Below are 15627 nucleotides of genomic sequence, written 5' to 3' on the forward strand. Positions count from 1 at the left end.
AAAATACATACGGAATCATAAACTGCATGTGTAACACTATGTTATTTTACACAATTTAAAACCCATTTACTGCGTACAGTTTTGAAGTGGTGTCATCACATTATTGGTGGGGATGATTAAACAAATTTTGGTTAGCGTTTTACGATCTACATGATATTCTTAATATAAATACAAAATTTGTCAACAATCGGCCCAATACTTTCGGAGATTTTCTGTCTAAAAAAAATCCGGGACGGCAGACTGACGGACAGACAGACAGACAAACAGGCGGAAACGGGAGAGTCATTTCTTCGTACTGTAGGGGTCATGAAACGTCGCGAAAAAGTAGAGAGTCGGTCGACGGACTCGATTACAATACTTCCTTTGCTTACGCTAGGGAAGTAAAAAGGAAGTTAATAACTACAAATGAAAATAATGTTAATCCTTTATCAAATAATTCAGGCTCTAAGTTCAAAACAATTAGGTTTCTCAACAAGAGGTAAACATGCCAAGTGACCGAAAGGATAATAGTATTACTTTTGATAATGTCACACAAAATGCTTTATATACGCTGGCTACGTTTTAGCCGGACTAAAACGAAACAAAGTGTAAACTATATTTAGGAGCCATTAAAAAAAAAAAAAATGAGGCATCTTATACAAATTTACTTGCTTAGTGGATCAAACGAATTTATGATAAGAAAGATAATAACTTGAAGTTTTCTGACATTCACCAACAACCGTAAAACCTCCGAAAAAGGAGTTAATTTAGGACATTTTTCCGGATATCTGCAGAAAGCATTTTTTCTATATTGTGTGAATGGCAAGAGTTTTAGTCCAATAACACTCAAATCGGGAAACGTTAATTATTTTTTAAAACAAAGTAAATAAAAATCAAGAACTTTGAATTTGTCTAACGTCTAACTCCAAAACTATAAAATCAAATAAAGTAAAATGAAACAAATCGTATTAACTAATTTTAACAAATTCCAAACAAAAATTAAACTAAAGTTTCAGAGTGGCATATCTGCCATTTTATATTGCATTGGTGTAATTTGCCATTTTTATTGGAAATACTTCAATTTTATTTGGACAATTTTTGAGTAAAATTTCAATGATTTTTGTCTCAAAAACGAGAAGAGTTCTATTAGAACTTTTTTTTTATTTTTGGGGTATACTCATCAAGACCTGTTACCAATTTGTTTCATACATGTATTTCAAAAACAGCCTGTATAAAACCAACTTTTATTTTTTGTGTCTTGTTACTCTTACTTTGCCTGTATCTTTAATAAACTTAATTATATGGCATTTTTGCAATATATTGAAACGTGTATTTTTAACGCAACTGGAATAATTTATATTTTAGACTAGATACGCTACACTTTTCATAATGTTTGCGTTTTTTTAACGTCGACGTGACGTGCAATAGTAATTAGATCTGACCTACTCTAGCTTATTTTCATATTTATTGCGTCTTGTCGAGCTCATCGAACACTATTTCTTGTGGTTTTAACCACATTCTGCGTCTATTGAAAAGCCTTTACAAAGAACGATAACTTTGTTCGAGTTAGAAGCTTACTATTTTTAACAGTAATGTTCTAGGATAAATTTTCTTGGAGGAAAAAATAAATATTGTAATTTCCAACTGCCAAAAGCAATCCCTAAAATATTTTTGCGGTTATTACTCTGACTGACGATGACACTTTGGATTTTTTTTATGGGAGCATTTAAAATCAAGGTCTACATTAACAAACCAAACAATTCGGACGATCTCAAAAACCGAATTCGAATAGAAATAGGCAATATCACCAGTACATGCCATATGATGGGTAGTTGGCAGTTTGAACACAGTAGTTTTGTTGTTGTTTTGCTTTAGAATTTCGATTCAAATTGTGTCAATAAATCGAATTTTTATTTCTCCAAATTTAATAGAATTTTTCCCAGAAAAAATGCGTATTTACAATTGGAGTTGCTATTTAAAAAAATATGATGACACCACGTGCAAAAACGGCTGGTTACAAAAAAAAAAATTGTATCCTGCTATTTTACGGATTCAAATGTGTCCGTAAAATGAGTCTTTTTTGGACTCAATCCCAAAAAGTTACCATGGCAACTATTGCTAATCATCTGGGATGATTTAGTTATATTTATTAGTCCACTATGTATTTTCGAGAAGTATTTGCTTTGGTCACATTAGTCGTATTAAGAGATTTATTGAGATGTTTTCGGGAGCTTGAACAAAAAAAATGTTTGTAACACGTTCCTAAAACCTTTTTTGGGACTCGGCTTCGCCTCATCTGGAAACAGCAAAATTCGTCCCAAAAAACTATGTTTATTTATAACAAAAATAACTATTTTATGAACAACGCTAATAAAAAGGACAGTTTACGTTTGGGTTACCATTGTTGAAAAAAATGGTCGAAAGTTGTTTCGACAGAACTTCCCTCGCTCCTGAAGCACAATGAAACATATCCAGCATTTTCGAGTTGATATTATTCTTTACACAATTTTGTGATTACGTCATCAATATTTTTGCAAGGGCGCGTGTATCAACTTGCATTGGTGCAATGTAATACCTACTAAAGATAATAATATTGTACATATTCCCAAAATTTTCTAGGAAAATAGGGTGAGCCGTTGTTTACTTAATCAATAAAATAAATTGTCTCATTCATTAATTTTTTTGGGCCACCTCTTTAAGCAAATCTGAAAAATATGAATGCAATGATAAATCACAAATAAAAACTCATCATATTTTGCACATTTTGGGTAGAATCTTTTCGGCAAAATTTTGAGATGACGTCGTCAGTTTTTTGGGGGAAATAAACAGATAGATTTTGGCTAACAATTTACCATGCTTGCAATAACTTTAAAGCGTCTGCAAAATTTTAAAGCATTCAGTTTTGCAATTCTTGATTTATTCAATAAAATAAATTAACTGATTCATTAATTTTTTTGAGTGACTGTATAAGCGAATCTGACAAATGAGGTTCTTAATTTGATCAGTAAAAAATTTTTCGAAGGCTATATGCATAATCCGACAAATCCAGCTCTTTAAAAAAATTATAAAATTTGATTTTACGATTTTCGTTCTGTGTTAACCACCGTAAAGTAAAAACCTGAGCCATAAATAACACTCGTTGTCTTTCAGCAGTAGATAATAACAATCTGAAGCTCAAGTGTTTATTTATGATTATACATCGAAAGAATGTCACGTAGAACTTAGGTCTATTTGAATGCTCTGAATTCTTATTTTATCATTATTATAAATATAAAGACGTTCGCATTCTTCACATTTTCGACAAAATGTGGTGACTCGTTTTTAATTCGACCAATAAAAAATTTATGATGACGTCATTAACATGGATAATTCTAGTCACAGCATAAAAGAAAAATAGTCACAGCGTTATACCAATGCAATAAAAAAAGGAAAGGGCCAAGTCCGGCATCGAACCACAATCGCAGTACCGCAGGTCGCCATTATCTCCAATACACCTATTGCGCCACAGAGACGTTCAAACCATGTCAGGAATAAAACGCTATTATACCTTGCTAATGTTTTTGCGAAAGTTTGAACGTTTGGCGAAAAAACTGAAAGTGGATTCGTACACTACAAGTAAATCAGTATATTTTTGTGTAACATTCAAATCATTTTAGAATACCATTCATTCAAATTTCGTCATCAAATTGTTGATGGGGATGATTAGCCAAATTTTGGTTAACATTTAACCATCTACATGATATTTCTAATATACACACAAAATTTGACAACAATCTGTTTAGCAGTTTTGGGGATTACGTGTCTAATAAAAATCGACAGACAGACAGACGGAAACGGGTGACTACTTGTTTCGTACTGTAGGGGTCATAAAATGTCGAGAAAACAATAAAGTGGCCATTCGTCCGATAGACTCGATTACAATACTTCCTTCGCTTACGCTCGGGAAGTAAAAAAAAACAGACAAAGACCGTTGGCCGTAAAATACTTCAGGCAAACGCTTGATTGAAAAGATAATAATACAAGTACAATATCTGATACGTTGTTGAATATAATTCCTTGACGAGACTAATTTCTCGTAATTTCACAATCATTTCCGGAACCCTGTTAGATACATTCATCAAATGGTCAATGGTCATGTTTTAGAAATCATACTGATTTTCTTTTCTATAAGTTTATTTGATGATGTTCTTCTGAACCCGAAATTAATTGGACAATCTTGGTTGTCGTGCGATTGAGTCTTCTATACGTGTAATATCCATTACCGGCTAGTAACATGGCAGAGGTCCTGCAGAAGGTGTGACCAGTATACTTGCTTGCGTCGGGAAGTTGAAGATACTGTGCAACTGTTTTCGGAGTACTTCCAAAAATATTTTTCCCACGATTTGTACAGTGCTCCATTCTTCATGTATTGTAAGAAACAACGACGATGTGTGCAAAGCAACAGCTTTTTTATAGAAGTCGAAGCCGGAGATTAATTAATTACAAGAACAGAGCCTCCGTCTTCTAAACCATCCTCCCTTCGACAAGCTCCAAAAATTCCACATAAAGGAGCAATCTATAATCTAAAATCATGGATATTATAGAAAGCAAATATGTGATTTTCTTACTTTAATCATGACTGAAGTTGTGCATCTCATAAGGAACCTTCAAAAAAACTAAAGCACATTTCCTTATTTATCATTTACCATTGCTTTCTTAGTCTGGTGACTAACCCGATTAATTTTCAGAAAATATATGAACTTTCTGTACAATTTAATATTTACGTTTTTTTTTCCTTTAACTAATGGAGTGTTTCAAATTAGAAATTGATATGTTTTAGCCTGAAAAAAGATTTACTCAGTCTCTGATAATTACAAGCTGGGGAATAACATACATGTTCGTTAAAGTATGCCAGTATCAGTGTCTCGTTAATTTAATTACATTTACCTGGTTTTCTCTCATCCAGACTTAAACAACTGATATTCGATTTCACAACGATTTTTAGATTTTTGAGGCAGCAATTTATACCTTGTTTCGTCCGCCGCCACTAATTCAGAAGCTTCTTCGGAATGATTTTCCATTTTTATTATCAAAATTAGAAATGGGCCACTCATGTTTATACCGTTTTTATCGAAATCAAATACGTACCTTTCAGTGCAACAAAACATTTTTATGTCAACATTGTCAAAAAGAGAATAATTTGCGACTGTAATTAATTACACAAGCACACACAATTACAATTCATTTAGCGGGATAAATTTTGATTTTCAACGAAATCTATTTACCTGGCATTTTGACGACAAAAAGTGCTAAAAGGCAAACTGAATGAAAATGAATGGCTCGAGTGTAATAATTTAATAATTACCTCGTCTTAGCTGTAGAAGTTTGTTCACTTTGGGACGATTAATAAAAAAATTCCAACTAATGAATTTACTACTTTAACAGAAGCTTTTCCACTAATTAACTAAGAGGTTAAACACAGAGTTCGAAGTAATTTAAATATATTCTCGAACAGATCTTCGAAATGCATCTGGCGCATTGTCACTATTGGATCTTTATATTCAGAACAAGTGTGTAAATTACGCCCACGAGCCGCCACTGTTCGTACTGAACTTTGAATAGAACACTTACAGCATGAATTATTTATAGGCATGATGTTTCATGTTAAAGGTTCTATCAAAGAAACTAACCCCAATACTGTAACTTACCTAGGGGACTAGGGAATAGCTTTGACGAAGACTATCTAACATAATGAAATTTATTTTGAAACATAAATTTAATCTCAACTTTTACAAGAAGAGGTTTTAATAAGAGCAATTTTTGTTGTTATAGAAAAGTTATTTGTGGATTACAAAAAATTGTTTTCGTGGTATGATTCAAAAAAAGATTTAGATTTTCCCAAACACAGTGTTACGTGATATAATATAGATTTCTTACGAAAAGGTTAACCACGACGCCTTCTATTATCCTTTGAAAATTTTTTAAAGTAATTTTAAAATCCACATCCAGCAACTTATATGCAATAAACTCTTCATAATTACATAATCAATAAAAAGGCCACAATTTTTGACTTTTTGTTATAGTCTTAGATTCAGGGTTACCTACGAATTATGATAATTACTTAGATAAGGAAACTGCTAGTATATAAATCACTAACACTGTTCTCGTCGCAGCTCTGTCAGATTTACATATGACCAAATAGCATATTTACTGGAGGAATTTATAACAGCACGTTATGTATAGGGATATATTTATTTGAAGGTTGTCTTAATTTCGGATATCAATGCCCAAATCTTTTTCTACTTCGTTTCCGCTTTTCTGGCGTATCTTTCAAAATTCCAACAATAGCCTGTTGGTTCTACCAACATCGATACCTCATAGCCTTGACCGGCTTTTTGACATATAGCTACTGCTTTATTGAACTTCGACCTTTTAGTCTGATGACATTTTCATCGGCTATTACTCTTTGATACAGTTGCCGACAGTATTGGAAATTTGAGTTCAAAAATTAAAAATTAGGCACCTCGTACAGCTTATCGAAATTATTTCTACCACGATTCGGCATAACAGAATTATCGCTTCGGTAAATGTGGGATATAAGGATCATGGAGAGCTGGTGATATAATACTGTTACGATTGACGGACGAATAATAAATCGGGTGTTGGTAAAACTCAAAAAAAAATTTATTTCTTCAGGTCGAATTACAACACTATCTATTGCGACGAATATGTACAGAAATTATTCCGGCGCTCTCGACTGTCTTCACTCGATGATTGAATCCATTACCTACGGTCGCCTCTATTTAAACCCATAGTCTCTGATCGAGATCCTTCACGAACATCCATCGCGACTCCGCTTCGAGACTCCCCTGGACGCCGCTTCGAGACGCTCCAGACCTGTCTTTATGCGCCCGCCTCTCGGCCGTCAACAGCGATGATTCACCCATCAGCGCCGTGCGTACGTCCAGAAGGCTCTCGACCGCCATAGGCGTCGTACTGGGGCGGCGTAAGGGTGTATTTCGTAACACTGCCCCCCTCTTCAAATCCGATCGTCCCGATCGGAAGCGTCTTCGTTGTTTCCTTCGTACCGTTTTAGTCGATCGAGATGAACGATCTTCATCTTCGTCTTTGGTCCACGTTGGATCCGATAAACTACGTCATTTATTCTAGTGACGATAGTGTATGGACCTTCCCAGTCAGGAGCCAGTTTTGGGCAACGTCCCTTCTTCCGTCGGGGGTTATACAGCCACACTAAGTCATCTTCCTGGAATCCGCCACAGTTGGCCTTCACATCATAACGGGTCTTCATTCGGTCACTGGCAATCTTGATCCGGCCCCTCACTAGTTCATGCACGTTGACCAACTTCTCTTTCAGTTCGTCCACGTAGTCACGTACTTCCATTGGTTCTTCGGATGGCAATCCAAAGACTAGGTCACAGGGCAGCCGCAGTTCCTTCCCAAATACAACGTGAGCAGGTGTTTGGCCCGTGGTGTCGTGGATAGCTGCGCGGTAGGCCAGCAGGAATAGTGGAAGGTGCTGGTCCCAATCCCTTTGGTGCTCTTCTACCACTTTCGAAAGGTGTTGCTCCATAGTCCGATTGAACCTTTCCACCATGCCGTCGGACTGTGGGTGTAGTGGCGTTGTCCTTGTCTTACGTATTCCCAGTAGCTGCATCACTCTTTGGAAGACGTTGGATTCGAAATTGCGTCCCTGGTCTGAGTGAAGTTCCAAGGGGACGCCAAACCTACTGATCCAATTGTCAACCAGTACTTTCGCGACCGTGACGGCTTCCTGATTTGGAATGGCATAGGCATCTGGCCACTTGCTGAAGTAGTCGCTAGCCACCAGGATAAACTTGTTGCCGTCGTTTGTTACAGGGAACGGACCGGCCACATCGATGGCGATTCTTTCGAAAGGTGCCCCAACATTATATTTCTTCATCTTTCCCCTCGCCCTGGTATGAGGACCTTGGCTGGCCGCACACGTCGTACACTTGCGACACCAACTTTCGACATCGTCACGATGACCTACCCAATAAAACCTCTCCCGGATTTTCGACAAAGTTTTGTTCACTCCGAAGTGGGCTCCAGATGTTCCGGCATGAACTTCCTCTAAGACCTTGGAAACCTTTACCTTGGGGAGGACCAGCATCGTCTTAGAGGTACGCCCATCAGGACTCTCCCACTTTCGCTTCAAGAGCCCATTTTCCATGACCAAGGAATCCCATTGGGCCCATAACGCCTTCAAACTGGGGGATTGGTCGGACAATTCTGCCCAGCCGGGTCGTTCGACTCCTTCCTCCTTCCACTTTAGTATTGGTCCGATTATGTCGTCTGCTTCTTGCTCACGCTTTAACCGCGCCGTTGTCCATTCTTCATCTTGCTCAAAAATCGTCCGACGAACGGGCAGGTTCCCTTCTTCCGCGTCGATCCTGTCGCAGTGCTTGCACTCTCCACACGGACGTCTTGACAAAGCGTCAGCGTTGTTGTGAAGTCGACCCGCTCGGTGCTTGATCCTAAAGTGGTACTGCTGTAGTCTTTCCAGCCAACGCGCTACTTGGCCCTCGGGATTCTTTATCCGCAGTAGCCACGAGAGGGCAGCGTGGTCGGTCCTGATCAGAAACTCCTGTCCGTATAGATACTTGTGGAAGTGGTTGACGGCTTTGACAATGGCTAGTAGTTCCTTCCTTGTGGCACAGTAATTTCTCTCTGGTTTGGAATGTAATTTGCTAAAATATTCGATAACCCTTTCCTCCCCATCTTGTATCTGCGACAATACGGCCCCAATTCCCGAGTTACTCGCATCGGTATCGAGGACGAACATTCCTTTGTCCCTGGGGTAAGCCAAAATGGGGCTGGTGCACAAAGCCGTCTTCAGTCTCTTAAAGGCCATCTCACATGTACTGCTCCACTTGAAAGTCGCCTTCTGCTCCGTCAGTTGGTGTAACGGTGCTGCGATGTCGGCATACCCTTCTACAAATCGTCGGTAATATGTGCAGAGTCCCAAGAAGCTTCGTAGTTCATGCTTGTCTCTTGGTATGGGCCAATCCCGGATAGCAAGAACTTTCGTCGGGTTGGTTTCTATTCCTTTCTCCGACACGATATGGCCCAGGAATTCGACTCTTTTCTGGAAGAGCGAGCATTTCTTGGGATTTAGTTTCAAACGAGCCTTCTCCATTCGTTCTAGCACCTCCTCGAGATTCTTCAGATGGTCGTCAAACGTTTTGCCCATAATCATGACGTCGTCGAGGTATACCAGACAGGTCTTCCATGTCAATCCTTTCAGCACCATCTCCATCAGCCGCTCGAATGTTGCTGGCGCATTACATAATCCGAAGGGCATAACGGTGAAGTGATAGAGGCCACTTCCGGTGGAGAACGCAGTCTTTTCTTTGTCGTCCGGGTGCAAGCCTACTTGCCAGTAGCCACTCTTCAAGTCCAAGGTCGAAAACCACGCCGAGCCGGATAAGGTCGTCAAGGTATCGTCTATTCGAGGAAGGGGGTAACTGTCTTTCTTCGTGACGTCGTTCAGTTTCCTGTAATCGACGCAAAATCGGGTAGTCCCGTCCTTCTTGGTAACCAAGACTACTGGAGATGACCACGCGCTGTTGGATTCTTCAATTACCCCATCTCTCAACATGTTGTCCACGAGTCTTGTAGCTTCTTCTTGTTTGGCTAGGGGTAGTCTTCGAGGAGCCTGACGGATCGGTTGCGTGTCACCAGTGTTTATTCGGTGTTCTACGATGTTGGTCTTCCCGAATGGTTCCTCCTCTGAGGCGAAGACATTACGGTGCCTACGAATGAGTCCTTTGGCCAGTTTTCTCTCACGAGCAGACAGCTGGTTCCAGTTGACCTCCAAGCCTTTGGTATCCCCTTCCTTAGACTCATTCTCAACGTCTTCTTCCTCGCAGTTCAATACTCGGGCGACTGGCTCACACATTCCGATAATCTCCCCTTTTCTAATATTGACTGCATTGGGAAACACGTTTGCCACACGTAAGGGTATGTCACGATCGGTTTTGACTAGGGTGCTTGCGATCAGGAGCTTGTGGGTCGAGTCATGTGCCGGCTGCACCATCCCCAAACTGTATCCGGGGTTCGTCTCTACTCTGGCGGGGACGATGACTTCTGCATTACCATCTACCTTCGTTGTCTGACAGACCACTAGTCTGACCGTTGCAGCTTCCACATTCGGACGTCCCAGCACAAATTCTTCGGCTCCAAAACGCAGAATTTTCTGTTCTGGATCGATCATTAAACCATACCGGCTGATTAGGTCCATTCCCAGAATGAAATCGTCAGCGATTTCCGCCACCAGAACTTCATGCCTTATTCGGAGTCGACCGAGTTCTACATTCACCACCGCTGTACCCAGAACCGGTGTTGTTTCTCCCGTGACCGTCTTCACATTCGTGGCGGTACATACTGATTTAATCTGACAATTTTGTAACCTGGATCTGCGTGCAAGGGACACTTCGGCTCCTGTGTCGATGATGATCTTCGATTCCCGTCCATTGATTTTTCCGCTGATTGTCGGACTATCGACGCTCCCCGCGATACTTCTAACCATTACAGTTGTTGGGGCTTCTCTTTTAGCAGCCAGTACGCGCCCCGAGGTACCGACTGCCTTTAGTTTTCCTGCTCCTGATGTAGACGAGGTCGCGGCTGCGATCTCCTCATCGGCCCTGGCGATCTAACACGGCAATCCCTCCTAACATGCCCTTGACGCCCACACCTGTAACATTCTAGGCGCCCTCCATGTTGTCTAAAACTGCCCGTCTTGATTTCGGCAATTATTTCGCGGGCGAGTTTCTCAAAGTTCTCGCTCATTTTGTCGAGACTCTCTTGAATAGGGTTTACTTCGCCCTCAACCCCAATGCCTCGTATCTTAACGTTGGAACGAGGTGAGCTGTTGTATGCGGCGTCCACTTCTAACGCTCGAATCAGCGCCTCGGATGGTTTCTTGAACCCGGAGATTTGCAGGACTCTTCTTACCTCACTATCTCTTACGCCGTTTACGAAGGTTTCTGCTGCCAGTCTGTCTTGGAAGTCTTGCGGAGCTTCAGGATAGGCGAGGTATACCAAACGTTTAACATCAGTCGCAAACTCCTGAAGAGATTCACTACTCTTCTGAATCCTAGATTTAAGCTGCGCTACGAAAACTTGCCGGAGGTGTTCATCTCCAAATCTGAGTTCGAGGGCGGTCGTCAAAGCGGTATAGTCCTTCTGGTTCTCTTCTGATAATGTCTGTAGAATCTCCAGGGCCGCACCTCGTAGTGCTACTACCAAAGCGGTCGCTTTCTGTTGGTCATTCCAGCTATTCGACAAGGCCGCAGCTTCAAATTGCTTCTTATAAGTAGTCCACGACGTCTGCCCATCGAAAATAGGGGGTTGAACTCTCACCGGACTGAATTCTGCAGGGGTCGCAATTGTAGGTCGTGGTGTTTGCAACCTTTCTTCGAGCTCCTTGATCTTGTTTTCCATTTCATTTCTCACCTCGTCCACTTCATTTCGCACGACTTGGAGGATTTCGCTTCGGCTGTTCAAAAGTGTAGTTTGCATAGCTTTTAAATTTTCTTCCATTATTCTTTGATTTTCTTCCATTATTCTGCGATCTTCTTTTCTATTTTCTTCCATTATTCTTCGATCTTCTTTTCTACTTTCTTCCATTATTCTTTGATTTTCTTCCATTATTCTGCGATCTTCTTTTCTATTTTCTTCCATTATTCTTCGATCTTCTTTTCTACTTTCTTCCATTATTCTTTGATTTTCGCTCAACATTTTCATCATTTTTGTCAGTTGTTCCTCCATGTTGGCTGTTTGCGCTCTTGTGGTAGTCGGCATAAAATTTTCTTCTAGAAACTTCTAGAGCCTTGACAGATGTCAATTCTCGAAGCCAATGTCAGGTGATGAAAGTCTAATTCCGTTATTCCACTCTTACCGCGGGAGAGAATTTTCTCGAAAGTTCACTTTGTTCCGGTCTCCCCTAGTAGCACCAACCAAATTCGAATCCCGATTTATTTCACAATTAATCCCACTTCTGACACCAGTGTTACGATTGACGGACGAATAATAAATCGGGTGTTGGTAAAACTCAAAAAAAAATTTATTTCTTCAGGTCGAATTACAACACTATCTATTGCGACGAATATGTACAGAAATTATTCCGGCGCTCTCGACTGTCTTCACTCGATGATTGAATCCATTACCTACGGTCGCCTCTATTTAAACCCATAGTCTCTGATCGAGATCCTTCACGAACATCCATCGCGACTCCGCTTCGAGACTCCCCTGGACGCCGCTTCGAGACGCTCCAGACCTGTCTTTATGCGCCCGCCTCTCGGCCGTCAACAGCGATGATTCACCCATCAGCGCCGTGCGTACGTCCAGAAGGCTCTCGACCGCCATAGGCGTCGTACTGGGGCGGCGTAAGGGTGTATTTCGTAACAATACTATGATCCAAATAACCAGAATATTTTTTGATGTTCACTTGAAGATTTATTCTTGAAAATATGTTTACGTCATTTACACAGTTTAGACAGTACAGTTAGACCTTAGTTTGAAATACTATATAAGTAGTTTAGGACGATATCGTCAGTAGTCCGTAAACTAATACGAAAACTTTTAGATCAAGTATATCATGATTCATGAATAAATTGTGGAAGATCACTAAGAGCATAAATGGGGATACGGCAGAATTTTCAAATATTCCACAAATTTTGTCAAATCTTGTTCCAAAGGAAACTGTGCTGAGAGAAACTTGTTTTATTGATAACATTCTTCATCAGGGTCAGCATCTAAACTAGAAGATAATATGTATTTAGTCTTGTTAAATATTAGCGTCAGCTTTCAAAAATTAAATCAAGTTTTTCAAATTAATACAAACATTTGAACATTACAAGTTTAAAACACACAAAAAAGTGAAATCTTAATTAAAATAATTGGATGGTAATACCGAAGTTATTACCATGGTCTGGTGACAAATTTAAATTATGTAACGAAAGCGGAATTTAAGTTCCTTACCGTAGTCTGTCACCTTTCTCGACGATTTTACTCTATTGACAAGTATAACACACACACCACATCTCTAAGCCCAAAAAACCTGCCGCATATTATACGCATTACCCCACGTTCGCTAAAGAGTTAGCTATTTAACCCAGCTGCACCTTGTACGTGGACGCGGTTCTCTCCATAATTTTTTTTTAAGTTAACATTTGTTAGGGAAAATTGACACGAGGGAAAAACCGTCAGCTTCAGTAACCGTGTGTTCTGCTTTCGCCACGGCTTTTGCACCTTTATGTCAGTGTAAAATTCAAATCCTATCTTCAAATCGAATCTATAGCGATAAGTGAATAAGTATTAGAATTACAAGAAATGAAGCAAGCAACATTTAGTTACTCCATAGTCCACACTTTATCGAGGATTTCAAACAACAAAGAATTTACATGTGCACAAATTAGGCTCTACATTCCCCAGTTCACAATGTTATTAATTTTCAAGACAGTTTCTCTAAAAACGAGTTAAGCTTTCAAAATTGGTTTCAGTGGCATAGATGAACTGTCATAAATCTTGAGTGAGATGTTATGAAGTGTACTGTAATCTTATAATATAAGAACATCTAGAACTGTGAGATATCATTGTTAAAAAAATGGTCAAATGTTATTTACAACTTCCTTCGCTCTTAAAATACAATAAAACATATCCAGCTTTTTCGACAAATTACATTATTTTTTATTAATTTTTTTTTTACAACCCCTCTAAGTTAAAACAAAGATATGTATGTAATGTTAAAGTAAATGTAAAGAAGCGTGCTTCACGTAGGTTTCAAATGATTTTTTTTTCCTTTACAAGATATTGTGATGACGTCATCAATGTACATATTTTTATTGACACAATAACAGTATTGTATTCCAAAATTTTTGGGAAAATTGAGTGAGCCGCTCCTGATTAATCAATAAAATAAATTGACTTATTCATTAATTTTTTTTTAAGTCATCTTGTATAGGTAATTCAAAAATATATTAATGTAATTATAAATCACAAGTATAGACTCATTATGTTTTGCATATTTTAATAAGATAATTTTTTGAAGAGGGTAAACAGATATTTTTATTTATTTTTTTTAATTATTTTATTCTATTATGATATATTTTGATTCCAAATTTACCATACTTTCGATATCTTTAAAGAGTGTGCAATATTTCAAAGCATTCGGTTTTGCAGTTCCTGATTTGATCAATAAAATAATTTGGCTCATTCATTCATTTTTTTGAGTCACCTGTATAGGCAATTCTAAAAAATTGGTCCAAAGTTGTTTCGACAGAACTTCCCTAGCTCCTGAAGTACAATGAAACATATCCAGCATGTTCGAATGGGCGTACATACCATCATGGTTTCTCTGTCATAGTGAACTTTTCTACCTGCGATGTGTTCCTATACCTGTTTAGATTGGTGCCTAATAGATTCATCCGCATTCTTGATAGCGTGTTGACCAGTTCACTAAGTTTATGTTTCGGCGTATTATTGTTTGTGATTGAAAAAATAAATTTAAAAACCATCCCCTTCTGAAGTGTGCATATTACGCTACTGACTGACAGTCCGTCGACAAATTCTGATGACTCACCATGTTGAACTTAAAATAATCCACCTCTAACAACTCTTGTTCTTCAACGCTAGGTAATAACAATCTGACGCTGTTTATTTATGTTTATACATCGAAAGAATGTCACGTAGAAATCAGTTTGATTTGAATGAGCTTGTCTTCTCAAAACACAGGACTAAAATTTTTAATTAAAGCGCAATCGAACAAAATGTTCTGAATACATAATATTATAATTCTTATTGTATCCTTATTATATAAAGACGTGCGTATGCTTCACATTTTTGAGAAAATGGGGTGACTCGTTCTTAATTTGAGTGAGCCGTTCCTGATTTAATCTATAAAATAAATTGACTCATTCATTAATTTTTTTGACACACATGTTTAAGCAAAATTAAAAAATATGAATACAATGATAAATCACAAGTAAAATCATATTTAGAACAATTTGGGTAGAATTTATTCGGTAAAGTTTTGAGGTGACGTCATCAATTTTTCGGGGAGAATAAACAGATATGTTTTGATTAACAATTTACCAGGCTTACAATAACTTTAACAAAATTGATTTATTCAACAAAATAAGTTCACTGATTTATTTTTTTTTTGAGTCACCCTGTATAAGCAAATCTAAAAAATATGAATGCAACGTTAAATTTTATCATATTTTGCAATTTAAGATTATTCAGCAAAATTTTGAGGTGACGTCATCAATTTTTTAGAAGGGAATGAGCAACTACATGATGATCAAAAATTTACCATGGTTACGATAACTTTAAAACATCTCTAAGATTTCAAAACATTTGATTTTGTAGTTCCAGTTTAAAGCAATAAAATAAATTCATGCGTTCATTAATTTTTTTGAGTCACCCTGTATATGCAAATCTAAAAAATATTAATAGAATGATAAATTACAAGTACAGACTTATATTATTTTTTTGTAAGTACAATTTAGGTAGGATTTATACGGCAAAATTTTGAGCTGACGTCATTAATATTTTGGAGGAAATAAGTAAACATATTTTGATTAAAAATTTATCATGCTTATCATAACTTTAGAACATCTGCAAGAT

General features: G+C 38.2%; 1 protein-coding gene and 1 long non-coding RNA gene across 2 annotated transcripts in view; one reads left to right on the plus strand and one right to left on the minus strand.

Annotated features, from left to right (window-relative positions):
* The window catches only part of LOC135138159 (UNC93-like protein), a 58078-nt gene that overhangs the window by 31295 nt on the left and 11156 nt on the right, over positions 1–15627 (plus strand).
* On the minus strand, positions 4087–5352 carry LOC135139130 (uncharacterized). The gene is made up of 3 exons (XR_010282124.1): positions 4853–5352; positions 4587–4799; positions 4087–4541 (listed from the first exon to the last, which is right to left on the minus strand). It is a non-coding gene; the product is annotated as an uncharacterized LOC135139130 (long non-coding RNA).

The sequence above is a fragment of the Zophobas morio genome, unplaced genomic scaffold (assembly GCF_036711695.1).
Source record: "Zophobas morio isolate AGI-343-1 ecotype UQ-CSIRO unplaced genomic scaffold, CSIRO_AGI_Zmor_V1 ptg000030l, whole genome shotgun sequence".
In the NCBI taxonomy this organism is placed as follows: Eukaryota; Metazoa; Arthropoda; class Insecta; order Coleoptera; family Tenebrionidae; genus Zophobas; species Zophobas morio.